Below are 15,153 nucleotides of genomic sequence, written 5' to 3'. Positions count from 1 at the left end.
CTGCAGTTGCAAAAAGAGATTTATTCGAACTTCGCAGCCTCGCTTTAAAGCCTTCCTGATCCCACCCTCCCCGGGCGGGAATGCTGTAGGGGGCACGTATTCACAGCCCCGTCCTTTCCCCTTGCTGGTGAAGCAGACTTGGCGCCCTTTTTGGGACTGGCCTCAATGCCGGCGCGCGCCGATTTGTGAGCCGGTTCGAGTGCGCTGGGAAGTGGGTCGCCACAATATGATATTTGGTGTCAACGGTAAGCTTAGCCACAAACATGAGATAGTTCTGGGAGTAAATAATTGTACTCTACTTTTTAGGAAAATATTGCATTAATTTGAGCCAAGAGTGAAATTGAACGAAAGTGATTGGAAGGGTGCTATATCCAGCTATGGCAATGAAGACTGAACTGGTAATATCACTGAAGTATTCAGTTATTGAGACATAATGAAGAGTCTTCGCCCAAAGCATCAAATGTTTATTCTTCTCCACAGATGCTGCCTGACTTGCTAAGTTCTTCCAGCATTTTGTGTCTGTTGCTCTTGATTTCCAGCAACTGCAGAAACTTTTAGTTTATGGTGGGAGATTTTTTTTTTAGAAAGTAATGGGTTTCAGTACTGTTGGAATACTATGTATCCAGTTATTTTTCTTGTAGTTTAATTTCTCAATGCTTGCTTATATTTTTATACAATCACTGACGTATGTGAAATTGTTCGGTGATTTTTTTTCAGTACAAATTGTATTATAACTGATACTGTACTTTGTGCAGAAGTTTCTCTGCAGTAGGTGCGCTACCATTGAAACTGGGTATTTCTTTTCTTTTGTTCATTCTTCATTCTTATATCACTTAATAAATGGCTGTAACTATAAAGTTTTATGCTCATTCATAACTTCTGAAGAACCTTTGGATGACAAATTCACCGGGATCCAACAGCACTAACCATTTATCTGTCTATCAGAAAGAGGAGTGCCTATGTTTGCTTTGCAGAAGACCTTTAAATGAAGGAAATACTGCATCGGAGTGACAGAGAGAATAGGTGTGTGATGTTTACTGTTGTTAATGTGGTGATCAATGGAAAGAAAAATTCACAGAGAAAAGCATAAAACCTGATGAGGTCTCCAGTGAACGAAGTTCAGAGATGGTGACTTTCTAAATTCTACAGTCAAAGTGAAAGTAAAATTTATTATCGAAGCACATATATGTTACCATATACTATCTTGAGATTCCTTTTCTTGCAGGCATTTACAAGACAACAATGTAATACTATACAGTTCATGAAAAACTATACAGATACATCATGATCACTTCCAGGGCGCCTTGGGGGCGACTCAAGTAGCAGCAGTACTCTCAATGGATACGATTAAATAGTATTAACCTGATACAGCTAAAAGCACAACTGCTTCCAAGCTCAGTACAGTCAACAAAGATGTCTTAATGCATTTAAATGAACTATCGCTGCTTAAAACTGACAGAAGCAACTCTGAATGCGGCTGTAGATCGGGGTTACAAGTGCGTTTACGGAAATGGGGTCTTAAACTCCCAATACTGACTATCTTGATAGCAAATGTGCAGCCTCTGGTGAATACAATCGATGATCTCAGAGCTAGGGTACTGAATCAGAGGGTCACTAGACCGCGTGTGTCCTTTCTTTCACAGAATCCTGGTTAACCCCTTTCATACCAGATGCGGCGATTCAGATCAACAGGTTTACTGTACGTCGTCAGGATAGATCTACAGAGTCTCTCGAAAGCAGAGATGGACAAGTACGCCTTTCTTCGTGGACAAATATATCAGTGCTGTACCAATTCTGCTCACCAGACCTGGAATATCTAGCAGTTAAGTGCCATCCTTTTTACCCACCACCGGAGTACTCCGGGGTCATTTTGGTAGCAGTGTACTTTCCATCTCAGGCCAATGTTAACCAGGCTTTAGATGATCTGAGCAATGGGATCAAAGTGCATGAAGCAGTGCATCTAAACATCTTAACCATTGTTTTAGGAGATTTTAACCAGGCCAGTCAGAAAAAGTCACTAAGCAACTACCATCAGCAGATCACTTGCAATACCAGAGGAAACAACACACTGGACCTTTGCTACACCACCATCAAGAATGCCTGCCATGCTATTCCATGCCCTCACTTCAGGAAGTCTGACTACATGGCAGTCTCACTGAGTATAGGCAAAGACTGAAGACTGCAACACCAGTAGTGAGAAACCAAGAAGGTTTGGACAAAGGAAGCACAGGAGCTCCTACAGGACTGCTTTGAACCGTTGGACTGGACTGTATTCAGGGATTTATCTCTGAATCTGGATGAGTATGCTGCAGTTGTTACTGACTTCATTAAAACCAGTGCGGACGAGTGTGTGCCTACAAAGACTTACTGCACATTTCCAAACCAAAAGCCATGGGTGAACCAGGAGGTGCGTCGTCTGCTGAAGGCTAGATTTATGGCATTCAAATCTGGCGATCCAGGCCTGTACCAACTACTATCAGTGGAGGGCTATTTCAAGTGAAAAGAGATTTTCAAATAAGGTTAGAGGCGACATCAGATGCACAGCAATTCTGGCAGGGTCTGCAAGACATTACTTCCTACAAAGCGAAACCCAATAGCATGAATGGCAGTGATGCTTCACTACCAGATGAACTCAATGTCTTCTATGCCTGCTTTGAAAGGAAGAATATCCCTTTTGCACCTGATGACCTCATGATCTCTGTCTCAGAAGTCAATGTTAGGCTGTCATAAAAGAGAGTGAAGCTCCCCTTGGAGTACGTGGTAAAGCTCTGAATACCTGTGCCAACCAACTGGCAGGAGTTTCAAGGACATTTTCATCCTCTCAGTGCTACGAGCGGAAGTTCCTACTTGCTTCAAAAAGACAACAATTATACCAGATCTTAAAAAGAATAAAGTGAGCTGCCTTAATGACTATCGGATGGTAGCACTCACATTGACAGTGATGAGATACTTTGAGAGGTTGGATATGACTAGACTGAACTCTTGTCACTGCAAAGACCTGGACCCATTGCAATTTGTCTATGGTTATAATATGTCAATGGCAGACACAATCTCAATCGCTCTCCACACAGCTTTAGACCACCTGGACAACACAAACACCTAGTTCAGGATGCTGTTCACTGACTATAGCTCAGCATATCATACCATCGTTCCCACAATACTGATTGAAAAGTTGCAGAGCCCGGGCCTCTGTACCTCCCTCTGCAATTGGATCCTCAACTTCCAAACTGGAAGACCACAATCTACGGATTGGTAATAACATCTTCTCCTTGCTGATGTACCTCAGGGATATGTGCTTAGCCCACTGCTCTACTCTCTATATACACATGACTGTGTGGTTAGGCATAGCTCAAATACAATCTATGAATTTGCTGACAATACAACCATTGTCAGTCGACTCTCAGGTGGTGATGAGAGGGCGTACAGGAGTGAGCTATGCCAACTAGTGGAGTGGTGCTGCAGCAACAACCTGGCACTCAACTCAGTAAGATGAAGAAGCTGACCGTGGACTTCAGGAAGGGTAAGACGAAGGAACACATACCTATCATCATAGAGGGATCAGAAGTGGAGAGAGTGAGCAGTTTCAAGTTCATGGGTATCAAGATCTCTGAGGATCTAACCTGGTCCCAACATATCAATGTAGTTACAAAGAAGGCAAGACAGTGGCTATACTTTATGAGAAGTTTAAAGAGATTTGGTATGTTGACAAATACACTAAAAAACTTCTATAGTTGTACCGTGGAGAGCATTCTGACAGGCTGCATCACTGTCTGGTATGGAGGGGCTACTGCACAGGACCAAAAGAAGCTGCAGAAGGTTGTAAATTTAGTCAGCTCCAACTTGGGTACTAGCCTACAAAGTAATATCTTCAAGGACCAATGTCTCAGAAAGGCAGCGTCCATTATTAAGGACCTCCAACACCCAGGGCATGCCCTTTTCTCACTGTTACCATCAGCTAGGAGGTACAGAAGCCTGAAGGCACACACTCAGAGATTCAGGAACAGCTTCTTCCCCTCTACCATCCAATTGCTAAATGGACACTTTTTAAAAATATATAGTAGTTCTGGTTTTTTTGCATGACTTTTAATCTATTCAATATACACATACTGTATAAACTGAATAAGATGTAACATTTATTTATTATTATTACTATTTTGTTTTTTTCTATATTATGCTATGAACTGCTGCTACTAAGTTAACAAGTTTGACGTCACATGGTGGTGATAATAAACCTGATTCTGATTCTGATTAACAAGCAACCAGCTATAGCACAGATTCAAGCCCTTCAGTGCCTCTAGTCCATGTTGAATTATTAATCTGCCTAATACCATTGACCTACACAGGGTCCATAGCCCTCTGTACCCCTCCCATCCACATACTGACCCCAATTTCCATAAATGTTGAAATTGAACCTGCATGCACCATTTGTACTGGCAGCTCATTCCACACTCTCACCACCCTCTGAGAGAAGAAGAATGAATATTCTGAGCTCACCTTACATAATGTTTCTCGGAGGAAATGCTTTATTAGCTCAAGCTGCTTAATGCCTTAAAGAGCACAATAAAATAAAAACAGTGTTGAAAAGTAATGTAACGTAACTATCATACTGCATTACATGGTATTAAATGATTGCTTCAGGTCCAGGCAATAGTTTTCCCAATTTAACTTACAAATAAACCACAAGCAGAAAGCTTATTTATTTATTTCATTTGATTTGTTAAAGGTGTTTCCCAAATCCCTGAAGTTACATGCACTTTGATATGACTTTAATGCAACTTCATCCTGTTACATTAAAGTCAATAGAAATGAATACAATTTCTACGTAAGTGCTAATTGTAGAATATAATCACCAAAAAACTGAATCATTACATGGGTGATGTACATGATGTTTCAGCTGTACCGAGTGATGATATGTGGAGTGTGGGTGGTCTCCTTTGTGATGCCTTTCATCAAGGCAAGTCACTAACAAAATATCCTTTATTGGAACTACTCAACCATTAGCTAAAAGGAGTCACCATCATGACAATTCATTAAAAGTCATACGAAATGCTGAACAGAGCTTTTAAAGGTACACACACACATAATATGAATTCTGTTTCTTCCCCTAAAAAAGGTCATAAATCAATGTGAACACTAACAGTGTGTTAAATATATGTGCAGTACCTATGTCAAAATAAATAGTCAGTAATAAACATAAGAAATTCTGCAGATGCTGAAAATTCAGAATGATGATGATGGCATCCATTTGTCTTGAAGGACGATGGATAGCGGCACTGGAGTGACCTCTGCAGGGCACAAGCCTGGACGGAAGGTACTGAGATCCTTGGATGCTCAGTTGTCAAGATCCCTGTCTCGGCCTCGCTGGTGTAGTCCAAAGAAAAGCTTATGAAGCAATTTCTTTAGCTCCAGCTTGGCAGCAGGTGCTGCAAGGATGTTCAGTGACCTGAGGGGCTCCGGCCTGGATTTTCTGGGTTCACTCCTGTAGCCGCCTTCTCTCCCAGGGCTGACCAATAGGCAGTGGGGCAATCCGGACTATCACACAAAATTCGGGAGAAACTCAGCAGGTCGGGCAGCAACTGCAGAGAGAAATAAACAGTCAAGGTTTTGGGCCCAGACCCTTCATCAGGATTCATCAAAAGCACCTGCTCCTTTGTTCTTCCCAATCCAAAAGCACTACATTCATCTTTCTCCCTCCCCCAGCTGACAGTGATGCAGCAGATCAAAACACTCCCAATGGTGCTCCTGTAAAAATTGGTTGAAAAGCGATAAGGACGCCTCACTCTAAGTAGTTAATATATACTTTTTTACTGATACAAATATGTATGCAACTATAAATTTACCCAGACATAATTTTATTTGCTTCTTTCATGCCCTCAACAGGAAATAGCTTGTACAACATTTAACAATTTTCAGCTGTAACTCAGCTGTAAATTTTAGGGTGCCTAAGACTTTTGCACAGTACTGCAGGTGCTGAAATGGTGTTTCTCCTTGTGTGGAATCTGGAAGGCATAGTTTCAGGAAAAAATGTTATTGCTTAAGATAAAGATAAGAATGAATTTCCTCTCTCAATTGGTCATGATTCTTTGAAATTCTCTACTCTGGAGACCTTGGAGGGTGCATATTGAAAGTATTCAAGATTGAGATGGGAAACAGAGATGTGGAAAAACTTTTTCACCCAGAGAGTGGTGGATATGTGGAATGCTCTGCCCTAGAAGGCAGTGGGGGCCAAGTCTCTGGATGCATTCAAGAGAGAGTTAGATAGAGCTCTTATAGATAGCAGGGTCAAGGGATATGGGGAGAGGGCAGGAATGGGGTACTGATTGTGTATGATCAGCCATGATCACAGTGAATGGTGGTGCTGGCTTGAAGGGCCGAATGGCCTACTCCTGCACCTACTGTCTATTGTCTATTGTCATTTGAGTTGGATGTATTTTTGGGGTGTGGAGATGTAAGCAAACAGGAAAGCAGAAAGGATGCCTGTATCAGCCGAATGAACTGATGGATTTCTATGACTTCACTCAGCATCATTTTTTTATGTTCACGTGCCTTTATAGCCTTTCTCTTCAAGATCAGAGTTGGTATCAGGTTTAATATCATTGGCACATTTCGTGAAATTTGTTGTTATGTGGCAGTAGTACATTGCAATATAGAATCATAAAAGCTGCAAATTACAGTAAATATATATATATATTTAAAAAGTTAAGTTAAATAAATAGTGCACAAAGAGAAAAATAAGTACCAAAATAGCATTAACATGAGGAAATCTGCAGATGCTGGAAATTCAAACAACACACACAAAATGCTGGTGGAACACAACAGGCCAGGCAGCATCTATAAGGAGAAGCACTGTCGACGTTTCGGGCCGAGACCCTTCGTCAGGACCAAAATAGTGTTCGTGGGTTCAATGTCCACTCAGAAATCTGATGACAGAGGGGAAGAAAATGTTCCTGAATCATTGTGTGTGAGTCCTCAGGCTTCTGTACCTCATTCTTGATGGGAGCAAGAAGAAGCAGTGAATGTGTTCTGGGTAATGGGAAACCTTAATGTTGGGCGCCACCTTTTTGAGGCATTACTCCTTGAAGTTGCCCTGGATGTTGGGGAGGCTAGTGCATATGATGGAGCCAACTGAGTTGACAATTTTCTGCAGCTTACTTCAATCCAAGATGGTGGCACGATGCAGCTTGCAGCGGCCACTCCGGAGCTGATTATCTGTTATTTGTGAAGCGGGATGCCATGCGCAATCATAATCGGATGAAATACGGACTTGGGAGCATGGAGAAACATCTGGATATCTCCAAGAAGACCTTCTTCATTGCTGCTGCTGTTGTGAGGTCCACGTCTCTGCTAGGAAGAACAGGCCCCCAGTCCTCGGGGTCGCGTTGCCGATGTCTGTTGGTGGGGGCGTCTTAATACGCTCGGCAGAGGATGGTGCTCGGAGAAGCTGTGCCGGAAGGGATAGTCGGAGGCTCGGAGGTTTGATGGACTCAGAGTCCACTGTGATCAGGTCGCTTTCAGTGTGTGCTGTGTCTGCCAGGCTGGGTCAGGCAGCGCCATGGAGGTCCATTGAGGGGGTATTTCCTTCTGCCGCCTGCATGAGATGACGAGTCTATCAGGGACCCTGAGGAATTGTAGAAACTGTGTGGTGGTTTCTTTTGAACTTTTAGTCTTTTAACTGTTACGAGCCCCGTAACTGGGTCACTTACCAGCAAAGATAGAGAGGTCCGTTGAAGTCTGATGGTACTATTTTTAAAAGTATTTATTGATAAAGGGGCACAAAAATAAGATTAATGCAAACATTCAGATAACATACGTTGTCAATACTAAATCTAAAAGCGTGGGTATCATAATAACCAATAAGAAATAGCTCTATCATTGTCTAGGGGATAATGTATTGTCCGATGGAAATATAAAAGTCACTGTTAGTTCGTTCAAGCTGCAGCATTTTGGGTTTAAGAGAGAGACGGTTTAAACTTGCCCAGGTCTTTTATGATGCCAATCCTTTGACTCGGGGAGTTGGTTTCCCCATTGTTAGCTAAAAGCCGTTTTCTGTGTTACAAGCCACCAGTCCCAGGCAACGGAACTGAACGCACGTGGCCTCCATCAAATGGCTTCCCACTATCACGGGAGTGCTAGCGTTTCTTCTGGTGCGTCTGAGGGGCTGTTCCCACAGACCCTCTTTTATCCTGACTCGCAGGGTTATAGATATTAATCAGGTTGTGGGTGATGCAATCTCTCCCTCAACCAGCCCACTTTGCCTGAGGGCTTCCACGTAGTACACTCTTCAATCCACAAATTCACCTTCCGGAGACAATGGCCATCTCCTGTAGCTTTACATCGCCGGGGGAACGAGACATTCCGCAATTCTCTCTCTCATTTCCTGGGCCCCCTGACCCAACCCAACGGTGATCTTGCGATTCTCACAAGGGAGGGGGCTGCAGGCATAACATAACATCTTTGGACTATTTTTACTGTGCCCATAGTCTGTTTTTTTAATCAATTATGCTATTGTTTGCACTGTTGTAACTATGTGGTTTTGTTCAGGTCTTGTAGCTTTAGTTTTTGGTCTTGTTTTGTCTGGTGGATTTAGAGCTCCTTTCCGGGGAACGCGCTAAGATGGTAGCACGATATTTATAGGCAGCAGCCTCTCTGGACTCTGGATTGGGGATTGCCAAACGTTATGTGGATTTTCTGGTGTAGTCTGTTTTGTCGTGTGCTTTTGTGATATCATTCTGGAGGAATGTTGTTTCATTTTTTAACTGCATTGCATTTGTGGTTTCTAAATGACAATAAACTGAATCTGAATCTGAATCCTGTGCAGTGCCCCCACCACCACATGTACCAGATGGTGCTGCAACCAGTTAGACCACTCATTGCAGTGCATCTGTAGAAATTTGTGAGTGTCTTTGGTGACATACCAAATCTCCTGAAACTCTGAATAAACTATGGCACACATACTCTTATTAGTAAGTTTTCCCTTTGAAGAACCTAACTTGTATTGCACTTATCTGACTCCTGACAATGGGTCTCAGCCCGAAACGTCGACAGTGCTTCTCCCTATAGATGCTGCCTGGCCTGCTGCGTTCCACCAGCATTTTGTGTGTGTTGCTTGAGTTTCTAGCATCTGCAGATTTCCTCGTGTTTGCACTTATTTATTGGTTTAACTGATATTGAGCAAAACAGATGAACAAAGAATAGAAATGTGCACTAAATTGTGAAATGATTTGTCCTCAGTAATGAGATGTGTGGTTACACCTCCAACATGAACATCTAGGAGCAATTACAGGCATCACAAATTGTGTTCTCTTGTGAGAAATGAAAATATCACATTGTGAATTAATGCTCCAATGTTCAATTTAAACAGATTCAAAATCTCAAGTTGTCCCTTCTATGTAATCCTTAAGGATTTAGAAATAATATTCAATTAATTTTAACTTATTCTTCATTCAGTTAACCTTATCATTAATATTGTTTCAGCCTTTTATCTTGGTTATGCAGTTGGTATAATTAATCCTATTTGCATCTGTGAGGTCAATATTTATCAACCAGTAAGTGACATGATTCTGCCCAAAGGGCAGATAAAGGTGAATGAGACTCATACTGTTCTCTCTCTTTGTCACTTCACTCGCAGTCAATGTCAACACATTTATACCAGCTCTTATCTGCCAGGTTTCAGGATTTGATCTTGTGTCTAACTGCAAAAGTCTGAAGTTAACATGGGGAAATCTGCAGATGCTGGAAATCAAAAACAACACACACAAAATGCTGGAGGAACTTAGCAGGTCAGGAAGCATCTTTGGAAAAGAATAATCAGTCGATGCTTCAGGCCAAGATCCTTCTTCAGAACTGGAAAGGTAGAGTCAGATATTGCATATTTATTTTAATTATCATTATTATTATTAATTTCCTCTTTTTGTATTTACACAGTTCATTGCCTTCTGCAGTCTGGTTGAATGCAAACTTTCATTGATTCTGTTGGTTATTATTCCATCATAATAGTTATTATTATTATTATTATTATTATTATTATTATTATTATTATTATTATTATTATTATTATTATTATTATTATTATATAATATTGTTATTCTATATTGTTATTATTCTATTGATTTATTGAGTATGCCCATAAGAAAATGAATTGTAGACATATATGTACTTTGATAATAAAATTTACTTTGAACTTTGGACTTTGATGGAAAAAGGACATTTTTTTTTTGATTGGGAGACCAAGGCTGGTGGGGTCCCACAGGGTTGGTTGTTCACAATCTACATCAAGGTTTAGGATGTGAGGACCATGAGTAACAGGTTTGCTGATGATGCTAAACGGGCTGATTCTGGGCACGGAGAAGAGCACACAGGCACATTTCTTGCGAATATGAAGAAGATGGGCTCATTGGCAAGTGCATTTCAGGTGGAATATTAGAGAAAAAGAACAGATTGTTTTGTAGAAAACGACTAGTCTAAGCACAAACAAGAGAAAATCTGAAGATGTTGGAAATCCAAGCAACACAGCAGGCCAGGTGGCATCCATGGAAAAAAAAAGTACAGTCAATGTTGTGGGCTGAGACCCTTCGGCAATAAACAGATGAGGAGTAGATTTAAAAAGGTGGGGGAGGGAAGAGAGAAACACGGGATGGTAGGTGAAACCAGGAGGGGGAGGAATGAAGTAAAGAACTGGGAAGTTGATTGGTGAAAGAGATACAGGGCTGGAAAAGGGGGAGTCTGATAGGAGAGGACAGAAGGCCATGGAAGAAAGGAGAAGGGAGAGGAGCACTAAAGGGAGGTGATGGGCAGGCAAGGAGATAATGTTAGAGAGGAAAAGGGGATAGGGAATGCTGAAGGAGAGAAGAGGGGGCCATTATCAGAAGTTTGAGAAATCAATGTTCATGCCGTTAGGTAGGAAGCTGCACAGACGGTATATAAGGTGTTGTTCCTCCTGATCACGGCAATAGAGGAGGCCATGGATTGACATATTGGAATGAGAATGAGAAGTAGAATTTAAATAACTAGCCACTGGAAGATTCTACTTCTTCTGGTGGATGGAGCATAAGTGCTCAGCATAACGGTCTCCCAATCTATGTTGGGTCTCACCAATATACAGGAGGCCACACCAGGAGCACTAGTCACAGTATATGACCCCAGAGACTCACAGGTGAAGTGTTGCCTCACCTGGAAGGACTGTTTGGGGCCCAACAGACACACAGGTAAAGTGTTGTCTCACCTGGAAAGACTGTTTTGAGAGACTGTACATATATCCATAGATGCTGCCCAGCCTGTTGAGTTCCTCCAGAAACTATTGCTGTTCAGAGCAATTTCAGAGTCCTTGTACACAGATCACTAGAAGTTAATGAGAAGGTACATCAAGCAATTGGTAAGACAGATGGCATGTTATCCTTTATTGCAAGAGGATCTGAATACCAAAATAACATCCAATAGCACTTGCATCCACTGTGATGAAGTGCTTTGAGAGGTTGGCTGTGAAAACATATCAACTCCTGCCTGAGAAGCGTCTTGGATCTACTCTAATTTGCCTACCTGCACCACAGATCCCTAGCAGATGCCGTTTCATTGGCTCTTCACTCAACCTTGCAACATCTGGACAGTAAAGATGCATACATCAGAATGCTCTTTATCGACTACAACTCAACATTTAACACTATAGTCCCCTCAAAATTAAACAATAAGCTTCAAGACTTTGGCCTCAATACCCCTTTGTGCAATTGGATGCTCGATTTCCTCACCTGCAGACACCAATCAGTTTGGATTGGCAACAACATCTCTTCCACACTCTCCCTCAGCACAGGTGCGTCACAAGGCTGTGTGTATAACCCCCTGCTCTGCTTGCTTTATACCTATGATTGTGAGGCTAAGCACAGCTCCAGTGCCATTTTCAAATTTGCTGATTTACACCATAGGCTGAATCCAAGGTGGTGACAAATAAGCATTTAGGAGGGAGATTGCAAATCTGTCAGCATGGTGCCTCAACAACAACCTCTCACTCAATGTCAGCAGGACCAAGGTACTAATTATTGATTTCAGGAGGAAGAAACTGGAAGTCCCTGAGCCAGTCCTCATTGGGATATCAGAGGTGGAGAAGAGCACCAAATTTAAATTCCATGGTGTTACAATTTCAGAGGATCTCTCCTGTGCCCCACATGTAAGTGTAATTACAGGGAACTACTTCCTTAAAAAGTTGTGAAGATTCAGCATGACACCTAAAACTTTGCCAAACTTCTATAGATCCATCGTGGAGAATTTATTGACTGGTTTCTTCACAGCCTGCTGTGGAAACATCAATGTCCATGAAAAAGAATCTAGCAAAATGTGGTGGATACTGCCCTTTTCATCATTGAGCACATCTACATGGAGCATTGTTGCAGCAAAGCAGTGTCCATCATCAAGAATCGCTCTCTTCTCTCTGCTGCCATCAGGAAGAAGGTAAATGAGCCTCAAAACCCACACCACAAAGTTCAGAACTAATTATTAACCCTCAGCCATCAGGCTCTTGAACCAGAGGAGATAACTTCACTCAACTTCACTCGCCTCATCACTGAGCCATGGAATCACCTCCATGGACTCTTCATCTCATGTTCTAAATACTTATTGCTTATTTTTATTTTCTCTTCTGTATTTGCAGTCTGTTGTCCTTTGTACATTGATTGTCCGTCCTGCTAGGTACAGTCTTTCATTGATTCTATTGTTTTTCTTGGATTTACTCTGAATGTTTGTAAGAAAATGATTCTCATGGTTCTAATTGGTAACATATATGTACTTTCATCATAAATTTACTTTGAAGTAAAGACATATTGCTGTAATTGTATAAGATCTTGTTAAGATTGCAGCTGAATTACTGTGTATGCAGGAAAAAGTTCAGTAAATGTTCACCAAGTTGATTTTTAGGATAAGAGTCGTTTTCCCTGGAGCAGAGATTTGAGCAAACTGAGCCTCCGTTCTAGAGAAGTATTCATTGAAATTTTGGGAAGTCCTCTGAGGCTTGACAGGATAGATAAAGGAATGATGCTTCCAATGCCCACGTTGTCTGAAATCTAGGGCCACATTCTCAAACAAGCAACTGGCCATTGAATTCTGAGATGAAAAAAATCTTTGCCCAAAGATTTATAAATCTTTTGAATTTTCTGCCACAGAGACTTGTAGAGGCTTATTGCTGATTATTTCAAGACACAGATTAAGAAATATGAAGCCTTCAAGCCACACAGGTTACTGCAAGAAATTACGTTAAGGTTAAAAGCCAGCCAGACCTTCCTGAATAGCAGAACTGACTCAAGGGACCAAGTAACTACTCCTGCTCCTCTGTCAGCTACAAAGACATAAAAGTAGATTTTGTTTTTTCGTAACACTTCAACATTAAAATCAAACACCAGTAAGAGCCACATATTGCCTCCAGGAAAGAAAGCATAACAAAAGAAAACTGGAAGCAGAAGAAACACTTTGAAGGATTTATAACCTACTTAAAATGCCTGGTTGAACAAACTGCTGCACATCACTTACCTTAGGTACACAAACAGGAGGAATAGATTTGACTTGAATCACTTCTTATATTCTGACTTGTTGATCATTTTATTTTCAACCTTCTCACTTTAAGAGCACATTGTGAAAAAGGAGAATCCTGCTACAAGAGGGAAATTGTTCCATGGTTATGTGGTATGTGATTCACTTGTTACCAAAAGATTTATTAAATCTCTCAAAGTAAATATTTCTCTGTCACCATATGCTACCCTGAGATTCAATTCCTTACAGGCATTCGCTATAGAACAAAGCGAAAAATGACATACAAACAACCAATGTGTGATGAAAAGACAAACTGCGCACAGACAAAAAACTAATAATACCATAATATATAAATTCTTGAATAAAAATATTAATGTCAGTAACAAGAAAAGTTCAAAATTCAAAGGAAATTTATTATCAAAGAACATATATTTTATCATATTCATCTTCTTGCAGGCACACTCAATAAATCAGTAGAATAATAACCATAACAGGAGCTGTGCATAGTCGTGCCTTTATAACGGTGAAGTGAGTAAAGCAGAGTGCTAAGCACACAGCGCTATAGTGCACTGTGCTGATGGAGATTGTGGAGGAGATGTTGTTGCTAATTCAAACTCATTGGGGTCTGCAAGTGAGAAATTTGAGTACCCAATTGCACAAGGAGTAATTGAGACCAGGATCTAGGAGCTTATTGATCTGTTTTGAGGGAATGATGAAACTGAATGCTGAGCTGTAGTCGATTCTGATGCTACATTTTGGTGTAGCATCAGATTTGCTGTCCGGATGTTGCAGGGTTGAGTGAAGAACCAATGAGGTGGCATCTGCGGTGGACCAGTTGCTTCGGTAGGTAAACCAGAATGGATTCAAGTCCCTTCTCAGGCAGGAGTTGATATGTTTCATCCCGAAAAAAACTACAGATGATGGAAGAAATCGTCACCTTACGTAAATCAGTTGCAACATTCAGAGGATACCGATTCTGTCTTGCTTGAATGTCTGATTCTGTATCTAAGTTGCTAAACAAAGTTTTCATCATAAAGTTGAACCACACTTTCAAAAGTATTTTATCAATGAATATAAAGGAATAAAAAAAGTTAATGTTCATAAAATAGTGTACAGTGAGTTGTCAAAGACTGTGCATTGAAAAGATCAATGTGAAACGTTTCCAGCATAAAAGCATTAATAATAGTCAGTAGCATGCAGTCTCATGTTTAATTACTTTATTAAGTTAATTGCTGAGGAGGGAGACTGAAATCTGTCTGATTTTGATATAAAATTTCCTGTATGTTCTTCATATCTGATATGTTTTCTGCTTTTGCGCTAGATATGATTTCAGAGCAACATATTAAAAAACAGCAATAATTTTCCTTTCAAGCTAACGTAGAGAACTGCGGGGAACAGTTTCCAATGTCAAAGGCCAATATTCTTTGAAGGTACTTGCATCCTAGAATATCTGCCAGTCATCACCTTTCAATCCCTCCCTTGATGTCCATATCGTCTGTACATCCCCTTTGGTTGGTTAGTTGAACCCTGACATCTGGGGATCCCACAGATAGTAATGTATGGAAAGAATTTTTCTGGAGGTATACAGTAGTGACAGTCTTTGAACAAAATGACTTATTGTCTGGTATTTATTCCTTTACTCTC

Source organism: Hypanus sabinus, chromosome 1 (assembly GCF_030144855.1).
Source record: "Hypanus sabinus isolate sHypSab1 chromosome 1, sHypSab1.hap1, whole genome shotgun sequence".
Classification (NCBI taxonomy): domain Eukaryota; kingdom Metazoa; phylum Chordata; class Chondrichthyes; order Myliobatiformes; family Dasyatidae; genus Hypanus; species Hypanus sabinus.
Note: the sequence above shows the minus strand (reverse complement) of the source record.